General features: G+C 39.6%; 1 long non-coding RNA gene across 1 annotated transcript in view; it reads left to right on the top strand.

Moving 5' to 3' along the window:
* LOC133254725 (uncharacterized) overlaps positions 1 to 19,196 on the top strand; it is a 35,752-nt gene extending 16,556 nt beyond the window's left edge. The window contains exon 2 of the long non-coding RNA XR_009738753.1: positions 18,849 to 19,196. This is a non-coding gene — a long non-coding RNA (uncharacterized LOC133254725). The remainder of the gene's footprint in view (positions 1 to 18,848) is intronic.
* The last annotated feature ends 452 nt before the right edge of the window (positions 19,197 to 19,648 follow it).

The raw sequence follows: 19,648 nt of genomic DNA, 5'->3' as shown, positions 1-19,648 counted from the left end.
TTTCCAGAGTTCAAGAATGTTCTTTTATGAGGATTACAGGCTTGTTCTTCTTTGGTGTCAGCAGGCGTTTATGATGGCTGTAGCAGGAATGAGAATTTGGGTCTGGAATAAGCCTTGCTGTTTCTTGCCAGGCTGCAAAGGTTTATGGTGGAGACCAGACATATGTCTTGCTCACGCCCATACGCTACTCTGTTTCCGGAATCAGAGGAGGAGGCCACATCCTCATCCAGGCAGGAATGACTGCTGAGGGCTCAGTCAAAGCACTAGGGAATTTTAACTTCCTCATGTAGCTTCCACTTGCTCTCACTCTTTTATTCCTAAAAGCACAGGCTACAGAAGTGGTCTCCTGGGAGTTATGTGCTGTGATATTGCGGTGGACAGTGTTATAATGTTACCTTGCACTTGCAGGGAGGGGACTGAGTTGCTGGGGAGCAGGAACACATGGAGGAAGCAGGAGCTTTATTGGGAAGAAGAGAGGAGCAGCCAGAGCTGGGATTTGGCACCACTGATGCGGAAGGTGGAGAAATGGCTGTGAGATGGGTTAAAAGAGGTGTTTCTTTGCAACTTGATTTTATGACTGTGTGTTTTGCAAGTGGATATGGTTAGCTTGGGAGCAAAGTCTTCTAGGCTCAAGGTTGTTTTTTTTCAATTGGCAGATACAGGAATCTGAGAGTTATACTTTACTGCTTTTTAGGGAGCTGATCACATAGTCAGGTCTCAGCCGCTAAAGGCAGCTGGAAGGATCATGGCACTAGCAAAAGGACTTCTAGAAAGCATCTAATCATAAGCTATGAATGATTTTATACCAGCATCCCAAAGCAGTGCTTCCCGTACAGGCAAATTCTTATTTCTGGGACCAATTGTTTTATCGTATAAAAATTACACAGATGTAAACATCCACGGGTACTGGAGGTGTTTGCACGATGATACTTGAAAGTCACATACTTTCATCTAGTACTCTAGATGCAAATTTGCTCGCACATGTATGTATGCAAATGTATCAAAATAACACTAATATTTATAATAATACTTAGCAATTCTATATGCCTTTCATCTGTAGATCTCAGGGTACTTTGCAAGCATTCATTAATTCTCCCAACACTCTTCTGAGGGAGGTAAATATTATTATCCTCTTCTTTACAGATGAAGCAATTGAGGCAGTTAAGTGATTTGCCTCAGGCCAGTTAGGGAGTGTGGGTGGAGGACTGGGATTAAGAGCAGAGAGTTCCTGGAGATGTCCATTAGGGCAGAAACCCGGCAATCAAAACACGGAGGGTGCTGCGGCACACAACTCACTGGGCTGTTGGAAGGGTCACTTTTTCCTGAGACATGCATCTCCGTGGTAGTAAAAGCTATGGGTTGTTAAATATCTACTATGTGTTGGGTGCTTTACAATATGTTATTTCCTATCCTCATATTGAAACTAGAATTATCCCCATGGCACAGATGAGGAACTGGAATTTACAGTGGTGAAGTATCTTGTCCAAGATCACTAGCTAATAAGTGCCTGGGATGGAATTCAAACCCAGACCTGTTTGCCTCTCAACCCGTGTTCTTTCCCCAGCACATACCTCATGCTCATCTGAAAACTTCAAGGAGTCACCTTTCTATCCTCCCAAGTCTCTTCCTTTAATCTTTGAGCCTTTATTTGTCCTGTCTACCACCAACTTCTTTACATTTCACTAAGCTTAGAGACTGACGATTATATTAAAAGACTGTCTGATCTGGACAGACAAATTTCAAGCACAGGAAAGGGGAGCCTCTATAGTGAGGGGCATGCGTGGTAAGTCAGGAGGGAAAGGTGTAATTATTATTATTATTGCTGCTTTACTTTGTGTTTTTTATAGTGAGTGTGTCTGTTTGGCATCTTTTAAACAGAACAAGGAAATAGCCAGAGAGAGAAAGAATGGATATGAATTCTCCTTGGACAGATAGATTTCTTGCTGCACTGTCAGGAGAAGAGTCAAGAAAAGAGCCAAATGACTTGGAAGTGTAAAACGAACTGCATTTTCCTCTAGTCTTGAGTCTGCTCAGCTTTAAGCTATTCTCAGGAGCTCTTCTGAGCCCAAGACTTTCATAACTCAGCCTGAAGTTGAAATGGTGTATTTTATGGGCTGAGGCAGCCATGTAATCTATGAAGTTGCCAAGGGGTTGCTAGAAAAACCTGGAAGCATACAGAACTGCCAGTGTGGTAAGGAAGTTGGGAAGTAGTGCACTTCAGAGACACACCCCATGGTGCCTGCCTCATCAGTGAGCAGGAGGTAGACCAACTTGACCTCTGCAGCTGCCCCTGGACAGGATTCGTGATTCACAAGAACCAGCCTGAGGCCACCATTGCCAGGTTGGTCTTGGGATGGTTAGGGAGAGGAGGTGCCCAAGATTCAGCCAACCAGATAGAACTTGCACCCTTTGGAATTATACTCTGGGCAGTCAGTTTGTAGTATGATACGTTTTGTAAGCAAGATTAGGAAAATTCAAGTTTGAGTCACAACTCTTTTGAAACCATTTTTCTTGGAGAAGTGAGAAATAGCTTACAGAAAGTCAGTGATTATACAGGAATCTGAACCCAGCTGACCTATCTGTTTTGTTTGAATTCTTTTATTAGTTTAGTCCTGATCCCAGTGTCCCTTCCCAGGCATTCCCTCACCTTAGTCTATCTACCATGCTTTCTATCACGCTGTTGCATATGCTTAGAAACAAGAGTTTAAAGAAACTATTAATTACAAATTGGGTCTCTTGGTCTGATTCAGAATTCATGTGCTTGTCGTATGTGTACCTGTTTATATACACACCTGATGCACATACACTGGATACACACAGGGCTAAAAGCACAGGGCCAAAGGGAGGATGTGTGGTCTGTGGATGGAATGGTCCTTTGTTTGCCATAGGATGGCCAGTTGTCTGGGGAATGAGAGATTTTCTGAGATGCAGGACTTTCAGTGCTAAAATCCAGAGTGCGCCAGGTAAAATGGAACACGTTGTCACCCTAGTTTTTGAGAATGTTAAGCTGAAGGAGATCCAACCCAAGTTTTTAACACATTAAATTTTTTGAAGTACATCAAACTGTTAACAGATATTTCCCAAATACAAACATAAGCCCACCCTCCACCCACCCCATGGAGTAAATTAGCACCTATACAATTTGCAAGTTACCTTAAATATCAGAAAGCTTATAGCTGAAATCTTACAAATTTTTGTCTGTCTTTGAAGTCACAGAATAAGAATTCTGCTTGTGGTTTGGTTTTTAGTATGAACGAGAGAAAGAAAAAATGCCTATGTGTATTCTGTACACCCATATAAACACTTCTGAAAAGTGTTAAGTGGAGGGCAGGGCTGGTAATGAGACTGTAATGGTAATAGACTGAACAGCAGAGCCTACACCTGCTTTGAATGAATGCAGGGAGCTTGGGGAAGCCCAGAGTCCAGTGGGGAGCAGCCAGATTGGGCGATGTGCTTCCATACCCATGCTTAACCACATAATCATTAAAGAGCAGAAACCTCTGCTTGTAATCCTCTCCTATAGGACAGCAGGGAGTGTTAGCATATTTGGACTGCTTCACATTCCTTCTTGCCTACTTTTGAGAACATACTACATTTTAAAACTTGTTGGTTTCTTTCATGTTTTATTTGACCCTATGTAATTGCATTCCTGAAGGAATAACAGGCTCCCCTAGTGATTTACACCCTGTATTAAATGTCAGTTTTGAAGAGACACAGTTAACAGTTTGGTTTAACCTCTTGCCTTCCCTCTATTAGCTCAAAACCGAATTTGAGCTCCAGCTCTTAGGACTCTGGGGGAGGGATAAAAAGATTTTAAAAAATGAGTTGAAGCTGCAGAACTGCTGAAGGAAGCTTCTTAGCTCTTGCCACTTTTCCCCATGTAGCCCAGAAGATAAAAACATCCTTTTTCTTATGGTGATTCATACTGTCCGCATCTGTCCCAGCACAATAGTGAGGACAGTGAATCAGAACCACATTCTGGACTAGCTGGGGTTCTGTTTCATGTTGCCACCCACCCACTGCTGTAGCCGTAGGGGCGCCAACAGTTGCTATAAACCATGGATCTACCTCAGCCATGCAGTACCCAGTGAGTAGCAGGGCTTGGTGAAACTGTTGAAAAGAAATCTTAGTAATTATCTTATTTTACTTTATTTTGTTTTATGTACATACTTAGCTGCTATGATGTTATTGTTGGTTAAAGTATTTCATTTGCCCTTTTAAATTCATTTCAAGTATATTTAGCAACTGGTTAATCACCTCTTATAAACTAATTATTGGGAGGACCTTCAAGTAAAGTTTGATGTAACTGCATATTTCTTCCCTCACGTTTCTGTGCATGTGCATCTTTATGTGTGGGCTTCCCTTGGGGCTCAGCTGGTAAAGAATCTGCCTGCAATGCGGGAGACCTGGGTTTGATCCCTGGGTTGGGAAAATCCTCTGGAGAAGGGAAAGGCTACCCACTCCAGTATTCTGGCCTGGAGAACTCCATGGACTGTATAGTCCATGGGGTCACAAAGAGTTGGATAGGACTAGCAACTTTCACTTTCACTTTAAAATACAGGAGTAAATATATCTTGTATTTTAACCTGATAGGTAACTAAAGCATCATTAATTTACTTTCAGAAGCCCATATTAAAAATGTGGGACAAAATAGATTTTATTTTTAAAACTGTTTTCCATGCAGAGGACTAACTATATCCATCCTCTGCTTTGCCCCGCTCTTCCCACCTTCCCAGTTTTTCACTAGTGATCACATTCTACTGGGCTTGACTGGAAATGACCACAGTTTCTACCAGGGAGAGAATGAAATAGCAAGTAAGGACCATAAGGACAATTAGGCTCAGTTCTCTGAGATATGAAGATGTAGCCTCCTGTCATTATGTCAGCACCTGAGACCTTAATCACAGCTTCCACTGCTGCTGCTGCTGCTAAGTCGCTTCAGTCGTGTCCGACTCTGTGCGACCCCATAGACGGCAGGCCATCAGACTCCGCCGTCCCTGGGATTCTCCAGGCAAGAACACTGGAGTGGGTTGCCATTTCCTTCTCCAATGCATGAAAGTGAAAAGTGAAAGCGAAGTCGCTCAGTCGTGTCCGACTCTTAGCGACCCCATGGACTGCAGCCTACCAGGCTCCTCCATCCATGGGATTTTCCAGGCAAGAGTACTGGAGTGGGGTGCCATCGCCTTCTCCGCCAACTCCCACTATCAGGCCATATAAACCATTAGCTAAGCCATTTAACCTGAAACTCTGTGTCTATGGGGAGAAAAACTCAGGCTGCTTTACAAGATGAGGTTTGTTTGGCTCTTTATGCACATATTTATCTCATAACTTATTCCCCAAGTTATTTGAGATGGTTCATAAAATAGATAAAATAGTTAAGAATCAGGGCAAAGGGAAAATGAAGGCAGGAGAAACAGTGTCAGAGAGATGAGTGCTGTCCTCTGTGGACACTGGTCAGCTGTGCAGCAAGGCACAGTGGTCCGTCACGACCACTGCTGCAGCTAATAGCTGCTGCACCAATGGGTTATTTAAAGAACACAAATGCTAAATAGGATGCTGTCAGAAATCATAGAGAATGGACATTGTGTCTTCTATTTCACTCAAACTGATTCATATTTTCTAGTTATCTGTCCTCACAGATAACTCACAGATTTCTAGTTATTCTGGCCTCACAGAAATGATAAAAGAAAAAAAAACCTAAGGTTTGTGTTCCATTCAGAAATATATATCTCTAAGTAGATAGCCTTTATATTTGGTTATTGCTGATTGTTTCCCTTAGTCCATTGCTATTATTAATACAGTTATTATTTTTATTATTATTCTTATGGTCATTATTTTGATGACTGTGTTGTCTGTGGGCCAAATATATTATAATAAACCTACTTTATGAAGCTATAAAAGAGCCTAGGTTGATGATTTTAGTGTTCTTTTATTCAAATCACATCAGCATGGAAGAAGACCATGAAGCATCTTCTTCATTATCCTACATATTGACAAAAAAACCTCACCAGAACAAGATACATTGTGTTTGATGATATTCAGGTTTTCATCAGGGAAACAATTTCCAGTCATGACCGCTTTATAGATGTGTACTCTAAGAAATACTCACTTGAAAACTTAGAGACACTGTATGCAGCACCAATAATCCCCAGACCTTTCTTTGAAACCCTCTGACCTCAAAAACTACTCCTCATTAGCATCATGCACAACCAATTAGGTTACAATGTGTGAAGTTACCCAAGTGGCTGAGATTGCAAACTGTGGAAGTGTGGAGATTTGGGCTCAAATTCCATCTCCTCCACTTACCTATGAAGCAGATTACTTAACCTCTGGTAGCCTCACTTGTCCTATAGTAAAAATGGAGCTGAAAACTCATAAAGTTGTCATAGGAATTAAATGAGATAATGTATGTTAAGAGATTAGCATGGGGTGTGTGTGTGTGTGTATAGAACACTAGAACACTAGAAAATTATCTGTTATGTCTATAAATGCTATTTTTCTATCTGTATGAAAATTTTTTGCATTTCTTTGGAGAAGTATTTGTACCTCATTTAATGATTTATTTCATGATATCTTCAGTTCAGTTGCTCAGTTGTGTCCTGCTCTTTGCGACCCCATGAATCACAGCATGCCAGGCCTCCCTGTCCATCACCAACTCCCGGAGTTTACCCAAACTCACGTCCATCAAGTCAGTGATGCCATCCAGCCATCTCATCCTCTGTCGTCCCCTTCTCCTCCTGCCCCCAATCCCTCCCAGCATCAGAGTCTTTTCCAATGAGTCAACTCTTCGCATGAGGTGGCCAAAGTACTGGAGTTTCAGCTTTAGCATCATTCCTTCCAAAGAAATCCCAGGGCTGATCTCCTTCAGAATGGACTGGTTGGATCTCCTTGCAGTCCAAGGGACTCTCAAGAGTTTTCTCCAACACCACAGTTCAAAAGCATCAATTCTTCAGCGCTCAGCTTTCTTCACAGTCCAACTCTCACATCCATACATGACCACAGGAAAAACCATAGCCTTGACTAGATGGACCTTTATTGGCAAAGTAATGTCTCTGCTTTTGAATATGCTATCTAGGTTGGTCATAACTTTTCTTCCAAGGAATAAGTGTCTTTTAATTTCATGGCTGCAGTCACCATCTGCAGTGATTTTGGAGCCCAAAAAAATAAAGTCTGACACTGTTTCCACTGTTTCCCCATCTACTTCCCATGAAGTGATGGGACCAGATGCCATGATCTTCATTTTCTGAATGTTGAGTTTTAAGCCAACTTTTTAACTTTCCTCTATCTTAGGGGCTCCTAATCAATGAGAGTTGTTTCAGTCTCTTTGACCCCTAGTCCTTGGAATGAGGCAGAGATAGAAACACATAATGAGTGCCCTGGGAAAGTTTCATATTTAAAGTAAACCTACTCTTTTGTAAAGATGAAAACTCACTTATTTCTATTCTGGAACTCCAGGTTGTCAAATATTGAATTTTCTTAAAGTGATTTTTATAGGGCAGGGCTAGCTGGCTGGCTGCAAAACTAATAAAAGAGATTTTTTCCCCCCTGATATGCCACATAGCTTGCAGGATCTTAGTTCCTTGAACAGGGATTGAACCTGCTCCCAGATGGTGAAATCCCCAAGTCCTAACCAGTGGACTGCAGGGGAATTCCCAAAAGAGATATTTTTATTTTATTTGTTTTTTTAACTTGCATCTCTATCACTTATGTGTTACTTGATGTGTTTATTTGGGAAGAAAGATTTCTCTTCCGTGAATGATCTGTTTGCGTCTTTTTCATACTCTCTTATTGGGTAATTTGCCCTTTTATTATTGTCTGCAAGAATTCTTTATTTTTATTGTTTACAAGAGTTTTCTTGAGTTTTCTTTGCATTTGATACTAATCCTTATCATGTAATATATATATATATGGATATATCTTATTTTAGATGAAGGTGTATCCTATAAATGCAGAGAAACAAAAGAATATTTTTTGCATAACTCCCACAGCTAGGGACATCTTCATGAATGACTATCCTTTTTAGTCCTCCTTCTATGCAAATATATATATATGTATATATATTTATAAAAATATATATTATACATGTTTTATTAAAAATATTTTTGAAGTTGATTAACAGTATTATATTAGTTTCAGGTATGCAGCATAATGATTCAATATCTTTACAGATTATATTTCATTATAAGTTATTATATGATAATGGCTATGACTCCCTATACAGTACATTCTTGTTGCTTATCTATTTTATACATAGCAGTTTGTATCTGTTAATTCCATATCCCTGATTTTTCCCTCTCTTCAGTAGCTATGTGTGTTTTCTGTATCCGTGAATCTGTTTCTAGTTTGCATATACATTCATTTATATTCACACGTTGTTTTATAATCTGACTCTCCTCCTTATCTGTACATCTTGTAAATGTTCAATGTCACTAAATACCCACAATGTAATTTGAGTTTCTGGATAGAATTCCATTATATCTCTATCATAATTTGTTTAATAATTTCCCATTTTCAGACAACTTTTTGCAATTAATTTAAAAAACTTGCATAAATATAATCACTTACCTATCAATAATATTTGTCTTTCCTGCTAGACTGCTGACTTTTAAACCTTTCTGACTGCAGTTCATAAGAAGTACATTTGATTCTGTGACTCAGTACTCATCTGCTCCTGTTTGCTTGTGCACACACATAAAAGTAGAAAAAATGTCATTAAGCAAAGCTCATTTTCTGGTAATTTCTCCTTTTTTCTACATCAGTTTTAAAGAAATTCTGGTCACAATCCACTAAATTTATTTTATGTCTCATAGATGAGTTTTAACCCTCAGTTAGAAAAACACTAAGTCAGTAGTAGTTCCACAGGAGCAGGGGCTGTGCTTGGCACACAGTAGGCATCCATGCTGACTGTTTAGGTGGCATATAAATCAGGGTTCTCTAGGGAAATAGATATGCATGTTTATCTCCTATTGGATATGTATTTATCATATATATACTCTCTCTTTTATATATATATGTATATATAATATATTATTTGTATACATTATTTGTACATACATACAATATACACATATATTTTTGTATATGTATATTGTACAATATACATATATATTATATACATATATATTGTATATATATAATATATTATTTGTTAATAAATAATGTGTTTATTGTTAATGTATTTGCATACATAAAAATATATAAGTATATATATATATATATATACACACTCTCTCTCTTTTATTATGAAGAATTGGCTCACCCAATAATGGAGGCTAAGTCCCACAATCTACTGTCTGCATGGTGGAGACCCAGAGAAGCCAGTGGTATAATTTGATTAGAGTCTGAAGGCTTGAGAACCAGAGGAGCTGATGGCATAAATCTCAGTCCAAGGGCAGGAGAAGATGAGAAGAGATGTCCCAGGTCAATCAGTGAGGCAGGAAAAAAGAGAGGAGCCTCCTCCTTCTTCTGCCTTTTGTTCTGTTCAGGCCCTAAGCAGACTGGATGATGCCCACCCTCATTGCAGAGGGACATCTACTGAGTCTACCAATTCACAAGCTAATAATACCCAGAAATAACTACACACATACACCCAGAAACAATGTTTAATCTGGGTTTTGTGGTCAAATTGACATATAAAATTGACCATCACAGGCAGTATAGTGTTATTATTGTTGTTCATTTACTTAGTCGTGTCCAACACTTTACAACATGGACGGCATGTTGTAAAGACGGCATGGACTTTCCATGGACGGCAGCACGCCAGGCTTCCCTGTCCTTCACCATCTCCCAGGTTTGCTCAAACTCATGTCCACTGAGTCAGTGATGCCATCCAACCGTCTGTCCTCTGTTGTCTCCTTCTCCCCCTGCCTTTAATCTTTCCCAGCATCAGGGTCTTTTCCAATGAGTCAGCTCTTCCAATCAGGTGGCCCAAGTATTGGAGCTTCAGCTTCAGTATCAGTATTTCCAGTGAATATTAAGTGTTGATATCCTTTAGCATCAAGGACTCTAGAGTCAGACAGCATGAGTTTAAATGCTGGTTCTGCCCTCTTACACTGTTGGTGGGAATGCAAACTAGTACAGAGAACAGTGTGGAGATTCCTTAAAAAACTGGAAATAGAACTGCCATAGGACCCAGCAATCCCACTGCTGGGCATACACACCGAGGAAACCAGAATTGAAAAAGACACATGTACCCCAGTGTTCATCGCAGCACTGTTTATAATAGCCAGGAGATGGAAGCAACCTAGATGTCCATCAGCAGATGAATGGATAAAGAAAGCTGTGGTACATATACACAATGGAATATTACTCAACCATTAAAAAGAATGCATTTGAATCAGTTCTTATGAGGTGGATGAAACTGGAGCCTATTATACAGAGTGAAGTAAGTCAGAAAGAAAAACACCAATACAGTATGCTAATGCATATATTTGGAATTTAGAAAGATGGTAATAATGACCCTATATGCAAGACAGCAAAAGAGACACAGATGTATAGAAGAGTCTTTTGGACTCTGGGGGAGAAGGCGAAGGTGGGATGATTTGAGATAATAGCATTGAAGCATGTATATTATCATATGTGAAACAGATCGCCAGTCCAGGTTTGATGCATGAGACAGGGTGCTCGGGGCTGGTGCACAGGGATGACCCTGAGGGATGGGATGGGGAAGGAGGTGGGAGGAGGGTTCAGGATGAGGAACACATGTACACCCATGGCTGATTCATGTCAATGTATGGCAAAAACCAGTACAATATTGTAAAGTAATTAGCCTCCAATTTAAATAAATAAATTTTTTAAAAGTGCTGGTTCTGACACTAGCTGGTGGCAGTGGACAAGTTACTAGCCTCTCTGTCTCATTTTCTTTCACTGTAAAGAAATAATGCCTATCACATGAGATTATTATGAAGATTAAATGTATCGAGCTTTTTAAGCACTTAAAATAGTACCTGCAGTATGTTTTTATTAAATAAAAAGGAAATTCCTGGATGTTGAATGGTTGGATCAAATGGTATATAAATACATAAGACTTTTGAAACATGCTGGTAAATAACTACCCATTCCTATTGCCCACAAATCCATCAAAGTCTGAACCAACTTTTAGTCCAACCAACAATAACAGACTCGTAGAAGTGATGTAGTAAGGTGTTGTTCACTTCACTTACAGAGGATATATTGGACTGGTTAAGAGTTAGTGGGGTGGCAGCTCTTTCAAGTAGTGAGAGAAGGGAAGCAGCAGCTAGTTTCTCACAGGAAGAGGCCTTCAAGGGATGCCCACCCGCACTTGGCAGAACTCCAGGAGTTTCAGAGTAGGCAAAACCCCAGGGATAGTCTGTAGGGTGGGCCGATGCTTGGGGAGTGAACAGAAGGTAAGACTGCCAGGTAATCACCCCTCCCTTAGGCACATATTTCTCACCACTACCCTCACCACTCTGCCACTTACTTCTGGCTCTAAAACTTGTCTCAAATCTACAAGTATGCACCTAAATCCTATTGAGTCTGTGTCAGGTATATTTTCCCAACAGATAGGTTATTTTTTGAAAACTGGGTGTCCACCTAAACCACTCATACATACATACATACACTTAGAGAAAGCCATAGCTTTTTGTTTTGGCATTTAGAGAAATACATATCCAACTCAAGCCTCAACTTGTCTACAACGTCTTTCCTAGTAACTATAGCCCAGATAGATGGCTCCTTCCTTTGAGCTCCCACAATAATCCTAGGCAGCATCTCAGTATTTAGTACTTAATTATATGCTGTCTAATTCTAGAACCAGCTCAGGGTGTTGTTTCCCTCAAATATAGTGTAGCTTCTTTGAACTCAACCACCATCTCTTATATTTCTTTTGGATCCCTCACTGGCTTGGCTTATAGAGTGTTGTTAGTAAATAGTCAATGATTAACTGACCCAAGTGTTAGCTACGTGGAATTTGCATTGAAACAAAATTACGTTAAAAATATGTTTTCTGATTTTCACAAAGTAAATTAAAAATGGGTCAAATATTAAAAATTTAACCTCTACAGTAAATCATGGTTGAATTTATTCATCATCATGGAATAAATGAAATGAGCCCAGCCTTTCTAAACAAGACACAAACCCAGAAGCCATAAATGGAAGAAAAGATATTTCATAACATTGAAACATTTTAAATTTCTCTGGGACAGATTTTAATTTATGAGGAACATGTGCAAGTCAAGAAGGAGTTGATGAATAGCCCCCTCATCCCCCAGATTGTAAGAGGGTGGGGAGCACCAAAATTTCCTCTCCTGACCTTTGTACTTTTCTCATCTACAAGAGATTCTTTCACCTCATATGAGGATCTTTGTCTTGCTCCATCTTTAGATTTTCTTTTACTGTGTCTTTCTCCTTTCTTTCTCTCTGTTTTCCTTTACACTCTGATTCTTGAGTATGCAAGAAGTGAGGGGCTTTGTGGTGGGTTTCAGGGAAAGAATAGCTTTCTGCAGTTGGCAGAACTATCAAACTAGTAACCCTCAATGGGCACACCAAGCCACTTATGACTTGGACATTCAGAGTAGAGAACATTGTGTGGCCATCAGTGGTTAAAATCATTGGCTAAAACAAGGGTAGCTAACTTTTTCTTCATGGCCTGCTTTACTGTAAAGTCAGTGTATTAGATGCCCCACTGAGAGAGACTTTTACTATAATACCATGGTGTAAAAACTTGGAAAACTTGGAACATCATAAATTTCATGCAAGATCTCATTTTAAGGTGAGAACTAAAACATTTACAGGAGGGAGAAAATCATGCATCAACTTTTAAATGTTTGCTCTCTAGTTCTGATTTTATTCGGAACAACAGAATCAAACCAAGAATATATTTCTTTTCTTATCACTAAGAGAAAACTCAAATCTTATTAGTGTTGGCAAACAATTGAAAAAGAGCAACTGTTTAGAGAAAAGATGTTCAAGATAGGAGGAGACAGAGCTGAGTAGATGAACTCTGTTGGATAGTATTTGAGGATATTATTAATGAGGATGACATATAAATAAGAAAGCCATCAAACTTAATCTCAGTTCATTTTGGCTTCTTTGGGGACATATTGAAAAGTATTGTTTATCAAATGGAAAAAAAGTTGATAATAAAAAAGAAGTTTATCTTTTATAGGGTATCAGTTCAGTTCAGTCGCTCAGTCGTGTCCGACTCTTTGTGACCCCATGAATTGCAGCACGCCAGGCCTCCCTGTCCATCACCAACTCCCAGAGTTTACCCAAACTCATGTCCATCGAGTCGGTGATGCCATCCAGCCATCTCATCCTCTGTCATCCCATTCTCCCTCTGCCCCCAATCCCTCCCAGCATCAGGGTCTTTTCCAATGAGTCAACTCTTCACATCAGGTGGCCAAAGTATTGGAGTTTCAGCTTTAGCATCAGTCCTTCCAATGAACACCCAGGACTGATCTCCTTTAGAATGGACTAGTTGGATCTCCTTGCAGTCCAAGGGACTCTCAAGAGTCTTCTCCAACACCACAGTTCAAAATCATCAATTCTTCAGTGCTCACCTTTCTTCATAGTCCAACTCTCACATCCATACATGACCACTGGAAAAACCATAGCCTTGACTAGAAGGACCTTTGTTGGCAAAGTAATGTCTCTGCTTTTGAATATGCTCTCTAGGTTGGTCATAACTTTCCTTCCAAGGAGTAAGCGTCTTTTAATTTCATGGCTGCAGTCACCATCTGCAGTGATTTTTGAGCCCAGAAAAATAAAGTCTGACACTGTTTCCCCATCTATTTCCCATGAAGTGATGGGACCAGATGCCATGATCTTAGTTTTCTGAGTGTTGAGCTTTAAGCCAACTTTTTCACTCTCCTCTTTCACGTTCATCAAGAGGCTCTTTAGTTCCTCTTCACTTTCTGCCGTAAGGGTGGTGTCATCTGCATATCTGAGGTTATTGATATTTCTCCTGGCAATCTTGATTCCAGTTTATGCTTCTTCCAGCCCAGGGTTTCTCATGATGTACTCTGCATATAAGTTAAATAAACAGGGTGACAATATACAGCCTTGATGTACTCCTTTTCCTATTTGGAACCAGTCATTACAAAGAATAAAGAGGAATGAAAACTATCTTAGAGTACCTGAGAACATTCCCTTGGAAAATACCAAATTCTTGACGTTCTAATTATTTCAAAGAACACTGAAAAAACACAGACATACAGAATGGGAAGACTTTTTGTTCCTTTGGGGTTCTCTTAACATATTTCAGGAAATGAAGTTTTCACAAAACATTTCTTTAAGAAAATTTGGAAAAGAGATTTTTATCATAAATAACACTTGTTTTTGCTTCCAAGCATCTGTATTTACAAGATGAAAGGTAATATTTATATGATACATTTTATCCAAAGATGTTGAAGCAGGGCAAAGGCTAACAGTTTTGCCAAGAGAACTCACTGGTCATAGCAAACAACGTCTTCCAATAACAAAAGAGAAGACTCTACACATGGACATCAGCAGATGGTCAGTACCGAAATCAGATTGGTTATATTCTTTGCAGCCAAAGATGTAGAAGCTTTGGCTTCTACAGTCAGCAGAAACAAGACCAGGAGCTAACTGTGGCTCAGATCATGAACTCCTTATTGCCAAATTTAGACTTAAACTGAAGAAAGTAGAGAAAACCAGTAGGCTGTTCAGGTATGACCTAAGTCAGATCCCTTATGATTATACTGTGGAAGTGACAAATAGATTCAAGGGATTAGATCTGATAGAGTTGCTGAAGAACTATGGACGGAGGTTCATGTTATTGCACAGGAGGTGGTGATCAAGACCCATCCCCAAGAAAAAGAAATGTAATAAGGCAAAATGGTTGTCCGAGGAGCCCTTACAAATGACTAAGAAAAGAAGAGAAGCTAAAGGCAAAGGAGAAAAGGAAAGACATACCCATCTGAACGCAGAGTTCCAAAGAACAGCAAGAAGAGATAAGAAAGCCTTCCTAAGTGATTGATACAAAGAAATAGAGGAAACCAATAGAACTGAACTGAACTGAATAGAATGGGAAAGACTAGAGATCTCTTCAAGAAAATTAGAGATACCAAGGGAATGTTTCATGCAAAGATGGGCAAAATAAAGGACAGAAACAGTATGGCCCTAACAGAAGCAGAAGATATTAAGAAGAGGTGGCAAGAATATACAGAAGAACTATACAAAAAAGATCCTCATGACCCAGATAACCATGATGTATCTAAGGCAGTTTCCCAGCTGCCAGAGTGAGCCTCCAGGCTACAGGTCAACCAGCCCCTTCATAGCTGTTTCCAAAGGATTCCATTCAATCTGGCTAATGTAAACACTCTACTTTTTTACTATTTAGAAAGTGAATATGTTAATAAAATTGAAAATGTGATCCATCTTCTCTGTTTTAAAGTATATGAAAATACTTCTATATGGCATTATGTCCATTGAAATGGGATTCCTTTGCAGATGACATAAATATCTTGAAGATATGGATTTTACTAAATGATTGAAAGAGACAAATACATAAAAAGAGAAAAAAATGAAATACTAGACAATGACAATTGCATTAGTGGAAGAATGAATACAGCAAGGGTGTTATTTGCTTATAGAGAAGAGTCAAATCTGTTTTGATTGACCCAATCAAACTGATACCAATTGAGGGTATCATAGTTAGAGGGAGATTTCAGAATATGGCAGAAGACTAAGGGAAGAGTAGTTGGTGGATCCTTTGGGATTTGTTTCCATAAAATGGTTTGTGACCCTGACTTAAAAGAATAAATGGGAAACTGTTCTTTTAAAAGTACAGGCAAGTGTTGCTTGAAACTTATCCCTCTTTACTGTATATAGGTTTGATATTAGCATGAAAACATGCTCATGAACAAATTTGTCTAGGTTACTGTAGACCTCAGTTAAGTACTTCTTGTACCTGGGAGAATTCTACCTTTAGCATAAAAGGAGACAAACACATTCTGGGTATGCTGGCTGTTTAGACTAGCCAGGTGGCTTTTTCTGTCTGAGTCCTTTGCCACTGTAGAGACTGTAGTGGTGTCACACTAAGGTATGGGACTGGGCAGATGACAAATCTAAGAGCTAGACCCAGGCATGGCCTGGAACTGAGACTCTGCTTAAATAATAATAAAGGACAAGAGTTTAGCTCAAGTCAAACCTGGTAATTGTGCTGTTTGGCGTACATACCAAGATATATGGTTACATCAAAATACTTGTTGACAGTGTTTATTACTTATTCTAGGGCAGGTATTCCTGAACAGGAACCTAGACACTGAAGGGAGTCAGCAAATTTCCTGAAATTATAGACAAAAGTTGATGTGTAGACAAGCATATGTATTTGTCTAGTGTGGTACATCAGATTCTCAAAGAGGTTGTGGTCCCAAAAATAATGACTGCTTCTCTAGAAGGGAAAAATTCTCTAGGATTTTCCCAATGAGCAAAATTCAATAATTTCTGGCTATTTTTTTTTAAAAGAATTAAGTTGAACAGTTAAATCTATGTTGCAATTTCCTTTTCATACAATTTTCATTGCATAAAAATATAGAATGCTGTTTTTGTTCATCCAGATTTAATCTTCCTCTGTTTAAAATAAAGTGTGTGAGTTAGTTGACTGGTTACAAATGAAATGTATATTTAAAAATTCTATTCAAATGGAGATGCTATTCCATACTTCAACATTTTATTTAAATTCTAGCTATTTTAACCAAAAATATCTCAAAGTTCATCTCAGAAGGAAACAAAACCACAGCCCTTTCCCAATCCACACTTAGGAAATAAAAAATGACCAGACTTTTAAATCACTCATACATTAGAACTCTAGTCAATCTCTTGAAAAATCTAAAAGAAAAGAGAGGTATAAATAATAAGTCAATTATAATAGATAAAATGAAATCATAAAAGTGCTTAATTAAAGCCAGAGAAGGAAGAAAAGGAGGATATAATAAGCAAGAATTAGTCCACTGATGAGAAAACAGTAGCAATAAGAAGGCAGAATTCAATCCAGTAATAGCAACAATCACTTCAGTTTTTTGGCTGCACTGCAACTAAGACTGTGGGTCTTAGTTTTCTACCAGGGATCAAACTGGGCCCCTGGAGAGTTCTAGTCATTGGACTGCCAGGGAATTCCCTCGACAATCATTTCAATAGTGAATGATCTGGACATTCCAGGTAAAGAGAGATTGTTAGATTGGCTAAAATAGCCATACCCAATTACACACTGTCTATTACAAACCCACTTTATTTTTTTTTAAACTTTTTATTTTGTATTGGGAGTATAGCCAGTTAACAATGTTGTTAGTTTCAGGTGAACAGTGAAGGAACTCAGCTGTACATGTACATGTATCCATTATCCCCTAAACTCCCCTCCCATCCAGGCTGCCAAATAACATTGAGCAGAGTTCCATGTGCTATACAGTATGTCCATGTTGTTTATCCATTATAAATAAATCAGTGTGTACATGTCTATCCCAAACTCCCTAACTATGCTTCCCCCGCATTCTTCCCCCTGGCAACCGCAAGCCTGTTCTGGAAGCCTGTGAGACTGTTGCTGTATAAACCCACTTTAAATGTAAAGACTTAGATTAAAAGAAAAAGGATGGAAAAAGATATAACATGAAAATGTTAACTAAAGGCAAACTGGAATAACTACCCTAATTTCAGACAAAGTAGTCTTCAGAATAACAAAGATTATAAGGGAAAAAGAGGGATATTACATAATGATAAAGGAGTCAATTTTCCAAGAAAACATAACAGTCCTAAATGTGTATGCATCTAATAGCAGAACTTCAAAATGCAGGAGGCAACAGCTAACAAACGAATAGAGGGATTTCTGTGGTGGTCCAGTGGTTAAATATATGCCTTCTAATGCAGGAAACACAGGTTCGATCCCTTAGTTGGAGAACTAAGATCCCACATGCTCAACCCACATGCCTCAACTAAGATTGCATGCAGCCAAATAAAAATAAATATTTAAAAATAAACAGACAAATATACAATTATAATTGGAGACTTCAGCACCCCTCTGTCAGTAATTGATAAAACATACAGCAGAAAATAAATAAAGATGTGTGTGCTATGCTTAATTGCTCGGTCATGTCTGACTCTTCGTGACCTCGTGGACTGTAGCCTGCCAAGCTCCTCTGTCCATGGGGATTCTCCAGGCAAGAATACTTGAGTGGGTTGTCATGCCCTCCTCCAGGGGATCTTCCCAACCCAGGGATCGAACTCAGGTCTCCCACATTGCAGGCAGATTCTTTACCATCTGAGCCACCAGGGAAGGCCAAATAAGGATTTAGATGATCTAAATGGCACTATCCAGCAACTTGACCTTACTGACTCTCACAGACACTGCATCAAAGAGCGTGAAATACATATTATTCTCAAGTGCACATGGAACATTCACCAACATAGACCATATCCTGAGTCACAAAGCCAGCCTTAACAAAGCTGAAAGCATGGAAATCACACACAGTATTTTCTCAGACCATAATAGAATTAAACAAAAATCAACAATAGAGAGATACCTGGAAAATTCACAAATGTTTAGAAGTTAAATCACAGGGTTCTACATAATTCAAAAGTCAAATTGAAGTAAAGTGAAGTGAAAGAAAGTCAGTCATGTCCGACTCTTTGCTACCCCATGGTCTGATACAGTCCATGGAATTCTCCAGGCCAGAATACTGGAGTGGGTAACCTTTCCCCCCTCCAGGGTATCTTCCCAACCCAGGGATCAAACCCAGGTCTCCCACATTACAGGTGAATTCTTTACCAGCTAAGCCACAAGAGAAGCCCAAGAATCTTGGGGTGGGTAGCCTATCCCTTCTCCAGCCAAACTTCCCAACCCAGGAATCTAACCGGGGTCTCCTGCATTGCAGGCGGATTCTTTACCAACTGAACCATCAGGGAAGCCCAAAGAGAAAGTCTCAAAGAATGGAAAGCACGTGTGTGTGAAGCCAGGACTGGGTATGGCTAAAGGAATGGCCCATCAGTGAAATGGAAACAGAAGCCAGCCCTTCAGGCCCCTCAGAGAAGGACAGACCATGAGATGTGAGGATGAAGTTCAAGCAAGAGTGGATTTGTGGGTGAGGTTGGGCCCTGGGGTGGAAGGAACAGTGCCTGGAAAACATTTGGGGTCTCAGTGGTACTGTGCTCAGCACTACTGCCTAGCTTTTCTTCCCCCTAAATGTGCTGCTGTAATAAATACAGAACCTTTTTGGACCAAATGGGGAAACAAAGTCAAAGGAGATGGCACAGTTTGCAGTGGAGTACTCAATTCTCAGCTCTTTGCTTTGATTCCTCCCCTTTGACCCTCAAAGTATTCCCTACTGTGATATCCCCATTATAATCAAATCAAAAAATTGTAACTATGGTCTCTTTACCATGTGGCATGTACTATGCTAGTTCAGTTCAGTCTCTCAGTCGTATCCGACTCTTTGCAACCCCATGGACTGCAGCACGCCAGGCCTCCCTGTCCATCACCAACTCCCAGAGTTTACTCAGACTCATGTCCATTGAGTTGGTGATGCCATCCAACCATCTTATCCTCTGTCGTCCCCTCCTCTCGCCTTCAATCTTTCCCACTATTAGGGTCTTTTCAAATGAGTCAGTTCTTTGCATCAGGTGGCCGAAGTATTGACGTTTAAGCTTCAGCATCAGTCCTTCCAATGAACATTCA

Source organism: Bos javanicus, chromosome 10, assembly GCF_032452875.1.
Source record: "Bos javanicus breed banteng chromosome 10, ARS-OSU_banteng_1.0, whole genome shotgun sequence".
Taxonomy (NCBI): domain Eukaryota; kingdom Metazoa; phylum Chordata; class Mammalia; order Artiodactyla; family Bovidae; genus Bos; species Bos javanicus.
This window is presented reverse-complemented; position numbering and strand designations above follow the sequence as displayed.